The sequence below is a fragment of the Bactrocera dorsalis genome, chromosome 2 (genome assembly GCF_023373825.1).
Source record: "Bactrocera dorsalis isolate Fly_Bdor chromosome 2, ASM2337382v1, whole genome shotgun sequence".
Taxonomy (NCBI): Eukaryota; Metazoa; Arthropoda; class Insecta; order Diptera; family Tephritidae; genus Bactrocera; species Bactrocera dorsalis.
Window position 1 is genome coordinate 53,744,108 of NC_064304.1, and position 11,408 is coordinate 53,755,515.

At 35.8% G+C, this 11,408-nt stretch overlaps 1 protein-coding gene and 2 long non-coding RNA genes across 4 annotated transcripts in view; 2 read left to right on the plus strand and 1 right to left on the minus strand.

Annotated features, from left to right (window-relative positions):
- The window catches only part of LOC105225952 (kelch-like ECH-associated protein 1B), an 87,017-nt gene extending 84,439 nt beyond the window's left edge, over window positions 1–2,578 (minus strand). Inside the window, exon 1 of the mRNA XM_049448012.1 lies at window positions 2,434–2,578. The gene's annotated coding sequence lies outside the window, so the exon portion shown is untranslated. The remainder of the gene's footprint in view (window positions 1–2,433) is intronic.
- Window positions 2,579–2,717: 139 nt separating this feature from the next.
- LOC125776395 (uncharacterized) lies at window positions 2,718–4,387 on the plus strand. 2 transcript variants are annotated; one of them, XR_007421666.1, is made up of 3 exons: window positions 3,181–3,999; window positions 4,070–4,177; window positions 4,240–4,387. It is a non-coding gene; the product is annotated as an uncharacterized LOC125776395 (long non-coding RNA). The 2 variants fall into 2 exon arrangements; XR_007421665.1 differs by having other exon boundaries at window positions 2,718–3,999; window positions 4,070–4,387.
- A 2,243-nt stretch (window positions 4,388–6,630) lies between these two features.
- On the plus strand, window positions 6,631–11,157 carry LOC125776396 (uncharacterized). The gene is made up of 4 exons (XR_007421667.1): window positions 6,631–6,951; window positions 7,372–9,453; window positions 9,522–9,738; window positions 9,799–11,157. It is a non-coding gene; the product is annotated as an uncharacterized LOC125776396 (long non-coding RNA).
- Window positions 11,158–11,408: the final 251 nt, after the last annotated feature.

Here is an 11,408-nt window from a genome sequence, read left to right on the forward strand (position 1 = left end):
CCAAATTGAAAATTTTAAACACGCATGTATGCTTAAATTATCGAAATTTATTTTAAAACATATTTTATATAAATCGGTTCACAAATTTTTCCACAAATTCACTTTAAAAAATGCTATTTTTTTGCAAATTTCTAAATATATGCTAGTGTATTTTCATCTGTTGTGCATTGTACGAAACCAATTATGGATACATTTTCACGCACATATATTATTTATGAATTATAAAAACCACTAGTAATGTTTTTAATTACTTTGGATTGTTAATTTCTTTGTAAATCTTTACATAAAATACACCTTTTTCTGCATTGAGTTCAATAATGAGAAAAACCAAAATGACTGCCTAATTTGAACTTCCAAATTACCGAGAAAGCACGAACAAAAGGGAATAAATTAAACCCACTTAGCAATAAATGTATGAAGTGAATGCGAAAAGGTGTTCAATGCTAAAATACTGTGGATGGCGTAGCCGGTGTTGGACCGGCCAGGATTAATTTTTTAAAGCGCGGCCGAAGGCCGCCAACGCAGAAAGGAGTACTACACGAAAGTACATCGGTCATCCCGGGTATTCGCTCGACCAGGGTTGTTTTTTTAGAGCGCGGCCAAAGGCCGCCAACGCAGAAAGAAGTACTACACGAAAGTACTTCGGTCACCCCGGATCCCTTTGTATATATGTATATACATTGCACTGAAACATTTTAGTTTTCTTTATTTTGATTTCTTGTCCATACAAAAATGTTGGCTGGGTTGCATTGGTTTCAGTTTATATGGAAAAATGGGGGAAACTTTAGTTTCCACGATTTCGGGGTTAAAAGTGGTATGGTTGGATAGAGAGCTGCTGCTCCAGATTAAGAAAATATATAATTGTTGCCGCCGCAAACTTATAGTTTTCGAGATATTTGCATTTAAAGTTGAAAATTTTGCAAATTTTATCTTGCAATTTCTCGATTTCTAGTAATTATTTATTTCATATTATGCACTTTTTATGCACTTATACTTTATTACATTGTTTCTACATATTTATTTTTTAGTAATTATTTAGTTAGTTATTTGCTTAAAATAAGCATTTTATATTTTACACAATTTTCATTCCATGCACAATAACAAAAGTATTCCGTGTTGACAGATAATAAGTGTTGCCAAAATTACACATTTATCAATCGAATAAAAATGAATCAAAATGAATAAAAAATAAGATTATACCCCAAATACATAAATCATTGCCCCTTTTCTTCATATATTATGATTTTTGATCGGGCAGGCCGCCAACGCCAAAAAGGAGTTTTACTCAAAAAAATACCTGACACACCCCGGTGTTGGATCGGCCAGGGTTATTTTTTTTGAAGCGCGGGCGAAGGCCGCCAACGCAAAAGGAGTTTTACTCCTCCGCCAATGCCATATCCATTCTTATGCGTTTGATAAATGTGTAATTATGGCAACACTTAATATCTGTAAACACGGAATACTTTTGTTATTGTGCATGGAATGAAAATTGTGTAAAATATAAAATGCTTATTTTAAGCAAATAACTAAATAATTACTAAAAAATAAATATGTAGAAACAATGTAATAAAGTATAAGTGCATAAAAAGTGCATAATATGAAATAAATAATTACTAGAAATCGAGAAATTGCAAGATAAAATCTGCAAAATTTTCAACTTTAAATGCAAATATCTCGAAAACTAGAAGTTTGCGGTGGCAACAATTATATATTTTCTTAATCTGGAGCTCTACCCAACCTTACCACTATAACCCTGAAATCGTGGGATGGTATACTAAAGCCGACCCGTGCAAATTTTTTAATTTTTAAACGTGAATATTTTAAAAAATTTTAGTAATTTTTATATTATTTTTAGATATTCCTCCTCTGGAGAAGCTCCCCTATCCGTACATACCCCATTTATACGGAAAATCGTTTTTTTACCCCTCCGCCAAAGTAATCGGAATCGTGCCAAAGCACATTTAAAACAAAATTGCATCTTTTTTTTCAGTTTGCTTTTGGACATGTCAGATAGAAATGGTCGTCGTACGTAGACTTTTGTCGCCCACAGTATATACATATTTTCTTAAGAACAATTTCTACTGTAAATATCCATTTTAACTCCGAAATCGGTGGATGTTATTCTACTTTCACCCACCCATTTAAATTTTGAAATCGTGAGATGCCATTCTAAATTCCAACCGCAATATTCTATTGAATGTACATGGTATGTCATTCACGAGAAATTTTCGTTCTGGTTGTTAAGGATATACATATGTATGTATACTTGTATTACTAAAAGCAAAACAATCTCGATACCTGAAAATTCGATTAACATACTTACACATACATACATACGTATGTAGATAGCATTAGCAGATGCAAGATGTAATATAGAATATGAATTGATTAGCCTGCGAGTTATGGATGTACACATAAGTTCACAATACTTACCAAAATTGTTAATTATGAATACGAAAACGAAATAAGTAGCACAAAACTGAGTGAAGTTTAAAAATGTTTAAATGTTGCTGGAATGTTTAATAAGCAATTAAATTTTGGAATATGTTTGCTCACATACATATATGTTCCACTTTTTTATGGATATATTATTAGAAGGTTGCACAGTCAATTTTGTTCACCAACCGAAATTATATTACAAGATATTGTGGCCATTGTACAAACCTATAAAATACCCGATACATATTAGTTTCTAATCAGGAAAGAAGTTTTGGTCTTTTATATTGAGGTACAATTCCTGTTTCTTTGGCGCCGCGATCATAAGGTACTGTTGGTAACAGGACGTCCTTCTGATTAAAAAATATATAGTGTTATAGGCACCGCAATTGCTCAGTTTAATATATGTGCTGGGTAAAAAAGCCCATACACGACACACATATGTGTGCGCATGCGGTTTACGCACAAATTCTCATTTCTCTCGTGCCGCCGAACAGTGAAGATCGCGGACGAACAAAGGCAAATGTTAAGGGGGGAGCCTGCTTTAGAGGTTTCAAAAAATCGATTTTTGAGGATTTTTTTGGGAGGGAAAGATATAATTGTCAAGTGAAATTTCTAGGCTTATAAATATATATTTGGTCATTTTTCACAAATTTTTTGGATACGAAATCTTTGATATTCTGCCTTTGGGAAGCAATTGCCTGATGGGTCTCGCATGTGCATTTTTCGGACGGCGGGCAGGATGCAGGTCGCAATTTTTATCGGAAACAAAAAATTCAAAGATATTTATATTTTTTAATAATTTATCTTTTAAAAAGGGAAAAGAAGTGGTTTTTGACCAAAAAATTGTACCTTACGTTGTTCAAAAATATGTTCAAACTTGATTTTTCTTATTTTTTTTAGTTTAAATAGAAGGTAATTTTATGCCAATGTTAATAAACTTTGCCCTAATTCCATACGACGTCTAGTTTTTTTTCTATCCTGTCCGCCAATTAAGAATAATCGTAAAAATGAAAAACCGAGAAATCGCGCTTCAAAGTATTCGCTTTTTTCCCAAGCGCTCATATATCTGTTAGACGCTCGGTTACTATTTCCCTTCTATCTTGGACAATATTTCGAATTCCAATCTATAACTTTGGGGAAATATTGTTAGATAATTTTTAAAGAGATTAAAACCGATTGTTTGAAGCTAATGGCGTAATTTCGGGTACTCAACTATCCGAAAATGGACCAATCGAATGGTGGACTACGCTGCCATTATATTGCAATTTGTCAGAAGATCTAAAAACATTGGTGACACCGCTCTTGACTGGTTTGTTAAAAAAAATATCTAGAGAAAACCCGGTGTTTGATCGTTTCTCCAAGAAGTAACATTAATTTTGCGTAAATTCGTTTTGCATGTCTTTTTCACAAATCGCACCACTTCTGTGGAAGTTTACCTCGAACCAGTCGTACAAATTGATAAATTTCGTGAACGCATATTACTACAGCCGGAGTACCAATAGAAAAGCAGATATTATTATTCAATAATGAGCCTTTGGAAAGTGACGTCCTCTTCCATATGTAAGTGCCGACTCCGCTATTCAAAAAAACTTTTGGATGTTTCAATTATATTTTCTTCCTTTTTTAATAGCTAAAGCTTTTCCTAAAACCACAGTAGAAAATCCAATATTCCTATATAGTAATGATGACAATAATGTAACGTAACGTGTCGGTTGAAAATTATGCCAGTTTTGCTAAGGTGGGTGTTTATTATTTGGTTCAGATTATATTTTAGTGAGTATTTTATTTATTATTTTTTAGGCCGCTTGTAGCGTTGGACATGAATGCAAGAGACACCTTTACATTTATGGGTATTTTAATAAAGCGTTCTGTAGAACAAGAAGACAGCAGTCGGGTCAACTGGCTGTTCTCCCTAAATTATAATTAATAAATATTAATTCTAATACGATTAGATGTTGTTTCTTTAACTCGGCTATATTTTTTGCCAAGGCCTGGTGCTGAGTAGTTCTCTTGAAGAATTGTCGTTGAGCAGGATATTTATTTGGCTTCTCAAAGCAATTGCTTTTGCAATTAGCAACTTTTTCTCAGAATTCTAAAAAACACGATCTTTAGTAATAATTACAAGCAAAAATTAAGGAACATACCATTCTCGTTGCTCAAATGTAAACAAACAAATAAAATTGTGAGCTGTCAGTGAAAACTCAGCGAAAACACAAATTGTCGGTCCGAACGACTTACATTCCACAACATACAAATGTGTTTTCAAAATGTTTTCAATGTCGGTCCGAACATAGTATAAAGCAGGCTACCCCCGTAATAAAGATTTCGTATCAGAATTTTTTTATCTTATAAAAAATGAATTGGAAATTTGGCAAACGAAAAGTGATAAATATAAAATTGAGAAAGGTAAAAGTTGGAATAACTTATTAACGAATTACAAAGAAATAGATAAAATTGCTAAATTAGAAATAAATTCGAAGAAATGTTCCGCTTGCCTGTCGCACATGTTCACCGTGTAAAGAACAAACTCAAAATGGATTTGTGTGTCGTGCATGGGCGAAACGATTCACACAGATTAAACGCACATGTCTGTCGTGTATGGGCCCTATAAGCTTAGTTGCTGTAGCTTTGGTGGCTTATAGCAATGACAGAAAAATAAATTAATGCGCATTAAGCAACGCTAATTGGCATTGAAATTTTATGGTGACAGACGGCAGACTTGTGCATTTCGACAGCTGATTATTAAATTTGTTTATTTATTAAAAAAAAAGTTAAATAAAAATGAATAAGAGAAATTAATAATAGAAATTTTGGTATTTTTGGAAAATCAATATAAATTAAAGGAAAAAATTCGTTAATTATTAAGTACGTTCAAAGAATATAGGACAGAGATGGAGTATCGCGATAGTTTTTGAACGTTTATATGAAACAAGAATATTAAGTAAAGTTTTACAGAAACTCACAAAGAGCTAACAGTAGTAGCAAGGGCTAAAAGTTATAGAAAGAAATTTAATATTATTATTGTCTTAAAGTTAAACCTATACCTGCGTTTTGTGTTTTGTTAATATAACTTGTAATAATATTTATATCTACGTTAAATATGAGAAGATAGTTAGTTATATATAAATAAATTTGAAAGCTGAGCAAGAATAACCTTAAAAAAAAAAAACTCACAGCAAACCTCACAAATCAGTTGTAAGGTTTTCTCGGAATAATGCTGTAAGCCTCATCAGATGTTGTCATCGCCCATGCCTCTGCACCATATAGCAGGACGGGAATAATGAGTGACTTATAGAGTTTAGTTTTTTTTGGTTGAGAGAGGACTTAACTTCTCAATTGCCTACTCAGTCCGAAGTAGCACCTGTTGGCAAGAGTTATTCTGCGTTGGATTTCCAGGCTGACATTGTTTGTGGCGTTTATGCTGGTTCTAAGATAGACGAAATTATCTGCAACTTCAAAGTTGTGACTGTCAACAGTGACGTGGAAGTCAAGTCGCGAGTGCGACGACTGTTTGTTTGATGACAAGAAATATTTCGCCTTGCCTTAGTTCACTACCAGACCCATTTGCTTTGCCTCCTTGTCCAGTCTAGAGAAAGCAGAACTAACGGCGCTGGTGTTGAGGCCGATGATATCAATATCATCGGCATACGCCAGCAGCTGTACACTCTTATAAAAGATTGTACCTGGTCGATAAAGTTCTGCAGCTCGAGTTCAGACATCTCGCCATAAAGGCGGCTCCTTTTCGTGCTGTCGAAAGCAGCTTTGAAATCGACAAAGAGGTGATGTGGGTCTGTTTTCACGGGTCTTTACCAAGATTTGGTGCATGGCGAATATATGGTCGGTTGTTGATTTTCCATATCTTAAGCCGCACTGATAAGGTCCAATCAGTCCCTGTCGGCCAGCTTGTTAAGCTCTTCATACTCACGCATTTCGACCTCTTTTTTTTTGTCTGGAAAAGCGTCTAGCTTCCCTCTTCATTATATTTAGTACTATAGATAACCATATTTCGGGCATCGGCGAAGTGGAAAAGCCTCAAATCAGCGATATGTTAAAGAATTTCCCAATTGAATCAATTGGTTATTGTTATGGTAACCCATGTGTTACAGAAAACTGCTCGAAAGGTCATTGTAATGCAAATTAGCGCTGACGTCTTTCAGGGCTATTACATACTCAAACAGAGAATATAAGAGAAATAAATAAGTATATGTATTTACGTCATATGATGACATAGCATTGTAACGTGGCTTTCACCACCTTACAATGATTTACTTCAACACTGTGCATCATTTACCCTCACCAGACCTCAACGCAGAGCTCTCCACCATGCCAGAATTATCCTGCACGTATTAAACTTCACCTCACCGCACTGACCAAAGCTACGTACACAACTCACCCCACTACACTGACGAAAGCTGCGCTATGCTGCTATATAAGCAAGCACTTCACACCGAATGCGATCATTTCTTCCAGCTCTCCAGCGAGGACGGTCGCAACCAGCAGCAATAGGCAGGGGTAAGTGGAGTAGTAGTAGTAGCAGTAGGTAGTTTTGGGTAGACATTGCGTTGAAAAGGCATCACGCTTCGGTGTGATGTCAGTGCTCGCGATGGTTCTGCCCTATACAGTAGGAGTTGGTAGTTAGCAGGCATTGCGTAGAAAAGGCATCACCGCGGGGTGATGCCAGTGCTCGCAATGGCGCTGCCGTAGTCGCGCTATGATGTAGCGACAGCACAGCTGCGCTGCCTCGAACAGCGTTAGTAGCGCTGCTTGCACACCGGAGAGCACCGTTACAAACATAACGCGGCTATCAGGCGACTCGCATGTAAGTACCGAGGGGAGGCAATGAATAATGCGGAGTCAGTTGCCAACCGGAGGTCAGCGCGTCCAGTCAGCTTTTCCTTTTGTGCTTCGAAATTAATAACTTCTCCTTCGCAGGGGAGCTACCGTACAAATCGCCGCCGTGCAAATCACCGTTGTACCACTCACCGTTCGTTTTAATCACCGTGCCAGCCTCAACAAGCGTCAACGCCTGGCTCATCAATACCGTTCGTTTTCATCTCCGTGCCAGCCTCAACAAGCTTCAACGCCTGGCTCATCAATCCCGTTCGTTTTCATCACCGTGCCAGCTTCAACAAGCGTCAACGCCTGGCTCGCCAATCTCGTTCGTTTTCATCACCACTGTATACATCACGCTGGTCTGGCTGTCCGCATAAGGGGTGGGGTGTGGATACAACTTTACGAGGATAAAACTCGTCTCTTATTTGCTAAGGGTTCGTGGGTCCCAAGGCTGACCCTGGAGCGGCTGATCAAAACCTCAACTATGGACGAAACCCCGTTACAGCATCTATGCGCAATCAGGGAATATTAAGAAAAATAAGTTCTTTGATATTCCATTTTTAACAGCGAAAAATGTGTACAAATACAGCTCTCACACATACTCAAGAATATGAAGAGACATAAATATACATATGTATGCATATGCTGACCACCTGTACGTAAATGACACGTACAGTACGTAAATTTGGAGCCATGTACCGTGTACCGAAGCTTTAGCGAAAATCACGAAAATGTACGTAAATTGAAACGGAGAATATTGATGTACGTAATTTGCGTTAAAACAACAAAAAATTGCTATACAATTGTGTCCCACCCGTGACGATGGAATGAATACCCCTAATGCAAATTAAATATATTCACCCAGCTTTAACTATGTTAAATTCGCCATTATGGCAACGCCGTTTATGGAATGCTTTTATTGTATTTATTCGTGTTAAAGAGAAATTACATATGTTAAAGCTCTTCTTATTTACATTTATTCATGTATTTTCTACCAACAATTTGTGGAACTTATGCTGACAGGTGATATTGGGGAAGCGACGCTATTGTGTGTGTACGCTGTATTATTTTTGTCGCGAAAACGTGGAGTAAATATATTTAACGAAAAATTGCGCGAAGAATTTTCGTTTATTAAAAAAGCGAAGACCGAAAGTGACGTCCTTGCGAAGTGTGCAACACGGGTATTATGCATAGTGGTCGCCGAGATATTGAGTCGCATATTAAATCAAAAAAATCACTAAAATGCATTGCACGCTGCCACGCCCAGCCACACACTTAAGAGATATTTAAAAAGTTCTACTTTGACCGGAACAGATGCTTATATCGCGGCGTGTGAAGGCGTTTGGGTATTTCATGTAATAAGTTCTAATCACAGTTTTCGCTCGGCCGATTACGCTTCCAAAATCATTCGGAGTTGTTTCGCAATGTCCAATTTTCTTGTGCGCGAGCGAAATGCGAAGCCATCGCAACCGGAGTGTTCGCACCGTTCGTATTGCAAGAGCTCCAGAAAGACTTAAATGACTGCCATTTCTTCACTATATTGACGGACGCGTCTAATCATGGCAGCACAAAAATGTTTCCGATATTAGTTCGCTTCTTTTCGGAAAAGGATGGCGTCAAAGTGAAAATTATAGACTTGGTAGATGCACATGGAGAAAGTTCCGAAATAATTGTAAATTTGCTGAATAGCGCTATGAACAAATAGAACATAAATAAGAAACTAGTTGCGTTTTGTGGAGATAACGCGGGGTGTAATTTTGGCAACGTTAATCGAACCGGCACAAATAATGTGTTCTACCAACTGAAGCAGCTTTATCCTGGATTGATTAGCGTTGGATGTGCAGCGCATATTGTTCACAATACTTTAAAAAAAAGCTTGCGACAAAATGCCTTTTGATGTGGAGATGATTGTAGTCAAAATTTATTCACATTTCTATTTGTTCACCGTGCGTGTCGCAAAATTGAAAAAATTTTGTGAATCCGTGGATGTGGAATATAAAAAAACTGATAGGTTACAGCAAAACTCGTTTCCTAGGCTTGTTGTTATCAGTCGACTCAATATTAAGAATTTTTGATGGTCTTAAGGAGTATTTTTTGGCAGATCCAAACACCCCAAAATCTTTGCTACTATTTTTTGAAGATCCAAGGGCCAAGATGTGGCTGATTATCCTTCGTGATCAAGTAAGTATCGGTTAATGGGAATGAAATGTGTCAGGTACCAATAACTTTCTTTTTAATTTCTTATGTAGGCATCTATTTTCAACAGAACAGTTAAATCAGTGGAAAGCGACAATATAAATGCAATGGAAGTTGGGCATGCACTCAATTCTTTTGTCCAATCGCTCGAATCTCGGAAAAAAGAAGCATTTTTGTCCGCTACAGTGCAAAAGGAAATGGAACATATTTCTGCTGTTGACGAAAGAGTGTCAAAAGAAGAGATGCAAGATCTCTCACGTCAATTCTATGGTTCGAATATTAATTTAGATTTATTTTCAATTTAAAAGATTTTATTCATTTCTTTCTTAGAATCATGTATAAAATATATTGAAAAGTGGAAAGAACAATTTGACCATATTATGATTTTTGCCTGGTGTGCGCTTGATCAACCACCGCAATGGAAGTTTATCGAAACCACCGCGAAATACATCGCAACCAATAACCATTTTGATCTGGAATCATCCGATACTGATTTATTCGATCAGTTCACGTATTTGGAAAGATACGTAACCGAAGAGAAAATCTAATCGTGGGAAGAAAATGGTACTGCCACCGATCAACGCTGGGTTGAAATTTTTCAACATTTCGTCAAAAAGAAGGTTCCATACAACCAAATGGTCAGAATCATATCGTATATTCTCTCCTTGCCAGGCACATCAGCCACCGTTGAACGAGTATTTTCTCTGATCAATCAGATTTGGAACGATGAAAAATCACAAATAAAGATCGAAACATTGCGAGATCTTTATATGTTCGATCCAACATTAAAATGACTTGTAAGGAATTTTTTGAGTTTTTAAAAATGCAACCTAAAATGTTGAAGGAAATTGCATCAAATGAAAAATCCGCATTCAAAAATGCCAATCAGATCGACGAAAACAAAAATAAGTAGGCTGAAATTTGTATGCAAAAAACGAGTTTGGATATCAAAAAATAAACTGCTTTCTCCACAACTTGACCATAAATTGAAATCAAATTAAATTGCATTTGCAAGCACCGTTTTTTTCATTAATTAAAAACTGTACAAAATATAAAGTTATAGTAATCTAACTACAGTGAAACTTCGATAAGTCGTAACCTCGATAAGCGAAAAACCTTAATATTTCATAGTATTTCTTCGGTCCCTAGAAAAATTCGCGAAAAATGCATGTATTTCGGTCCCTTTGATAACTCGTATTTTTCCTGAGACAAAAATTGAAACTCGTATTTTTTTCACAAAAAACCGTACGTGACGAAAACATAGTACGTTTTTTAACCGTTATTATTTTACAGTTACACTTATTCATAAGTTTTGCTTTGTTTTCTACAACTAGCGTAGAATTGAAAATTTGCGTCTTTTTTTCATGGCATCAAATGTTGAAGACACAATTTTTAATGACATTGAAAACATTGATAATGCTATAGATAAAATACGCCAAAATAATGTCCGTCCAAAACGTATTACGGATTTCATTTAAAATGATTTCTTTTTTTAAATTTTTGTACAATTTTTCAAAATACATACATACATATATTGATTGAATAACATATGAACTTTATATTTTAAAATTTAAATATGTACAATCATTTCTTGTTTTTTATGTAAAATTGAAAAATAAATAAAAAAAACTCTATAATTCGTATATTCTGTATGTTGCTGTAAGTTGTGTAACTTGATAACTTGAAAAACTCCATTTAAATTGTGTTCCCCTGCAAATACGAGTTATCGAAGTTTCACTGTATCATTATAGAAAGAGGCAAGAAAAAAAAATTTTTGTGTACGTAAATGAGATCTTGAAAAGGTGGTCACCCTATGTATGCATACTCAAGATGATACTCGCAACAACAGCATTGTGAATTTTTTGCTTTCAACCAGGGAATAGCTTGTATGTGCAATGCATAAAAATACATACATATGTATGTATGTATGCATTCTTTTG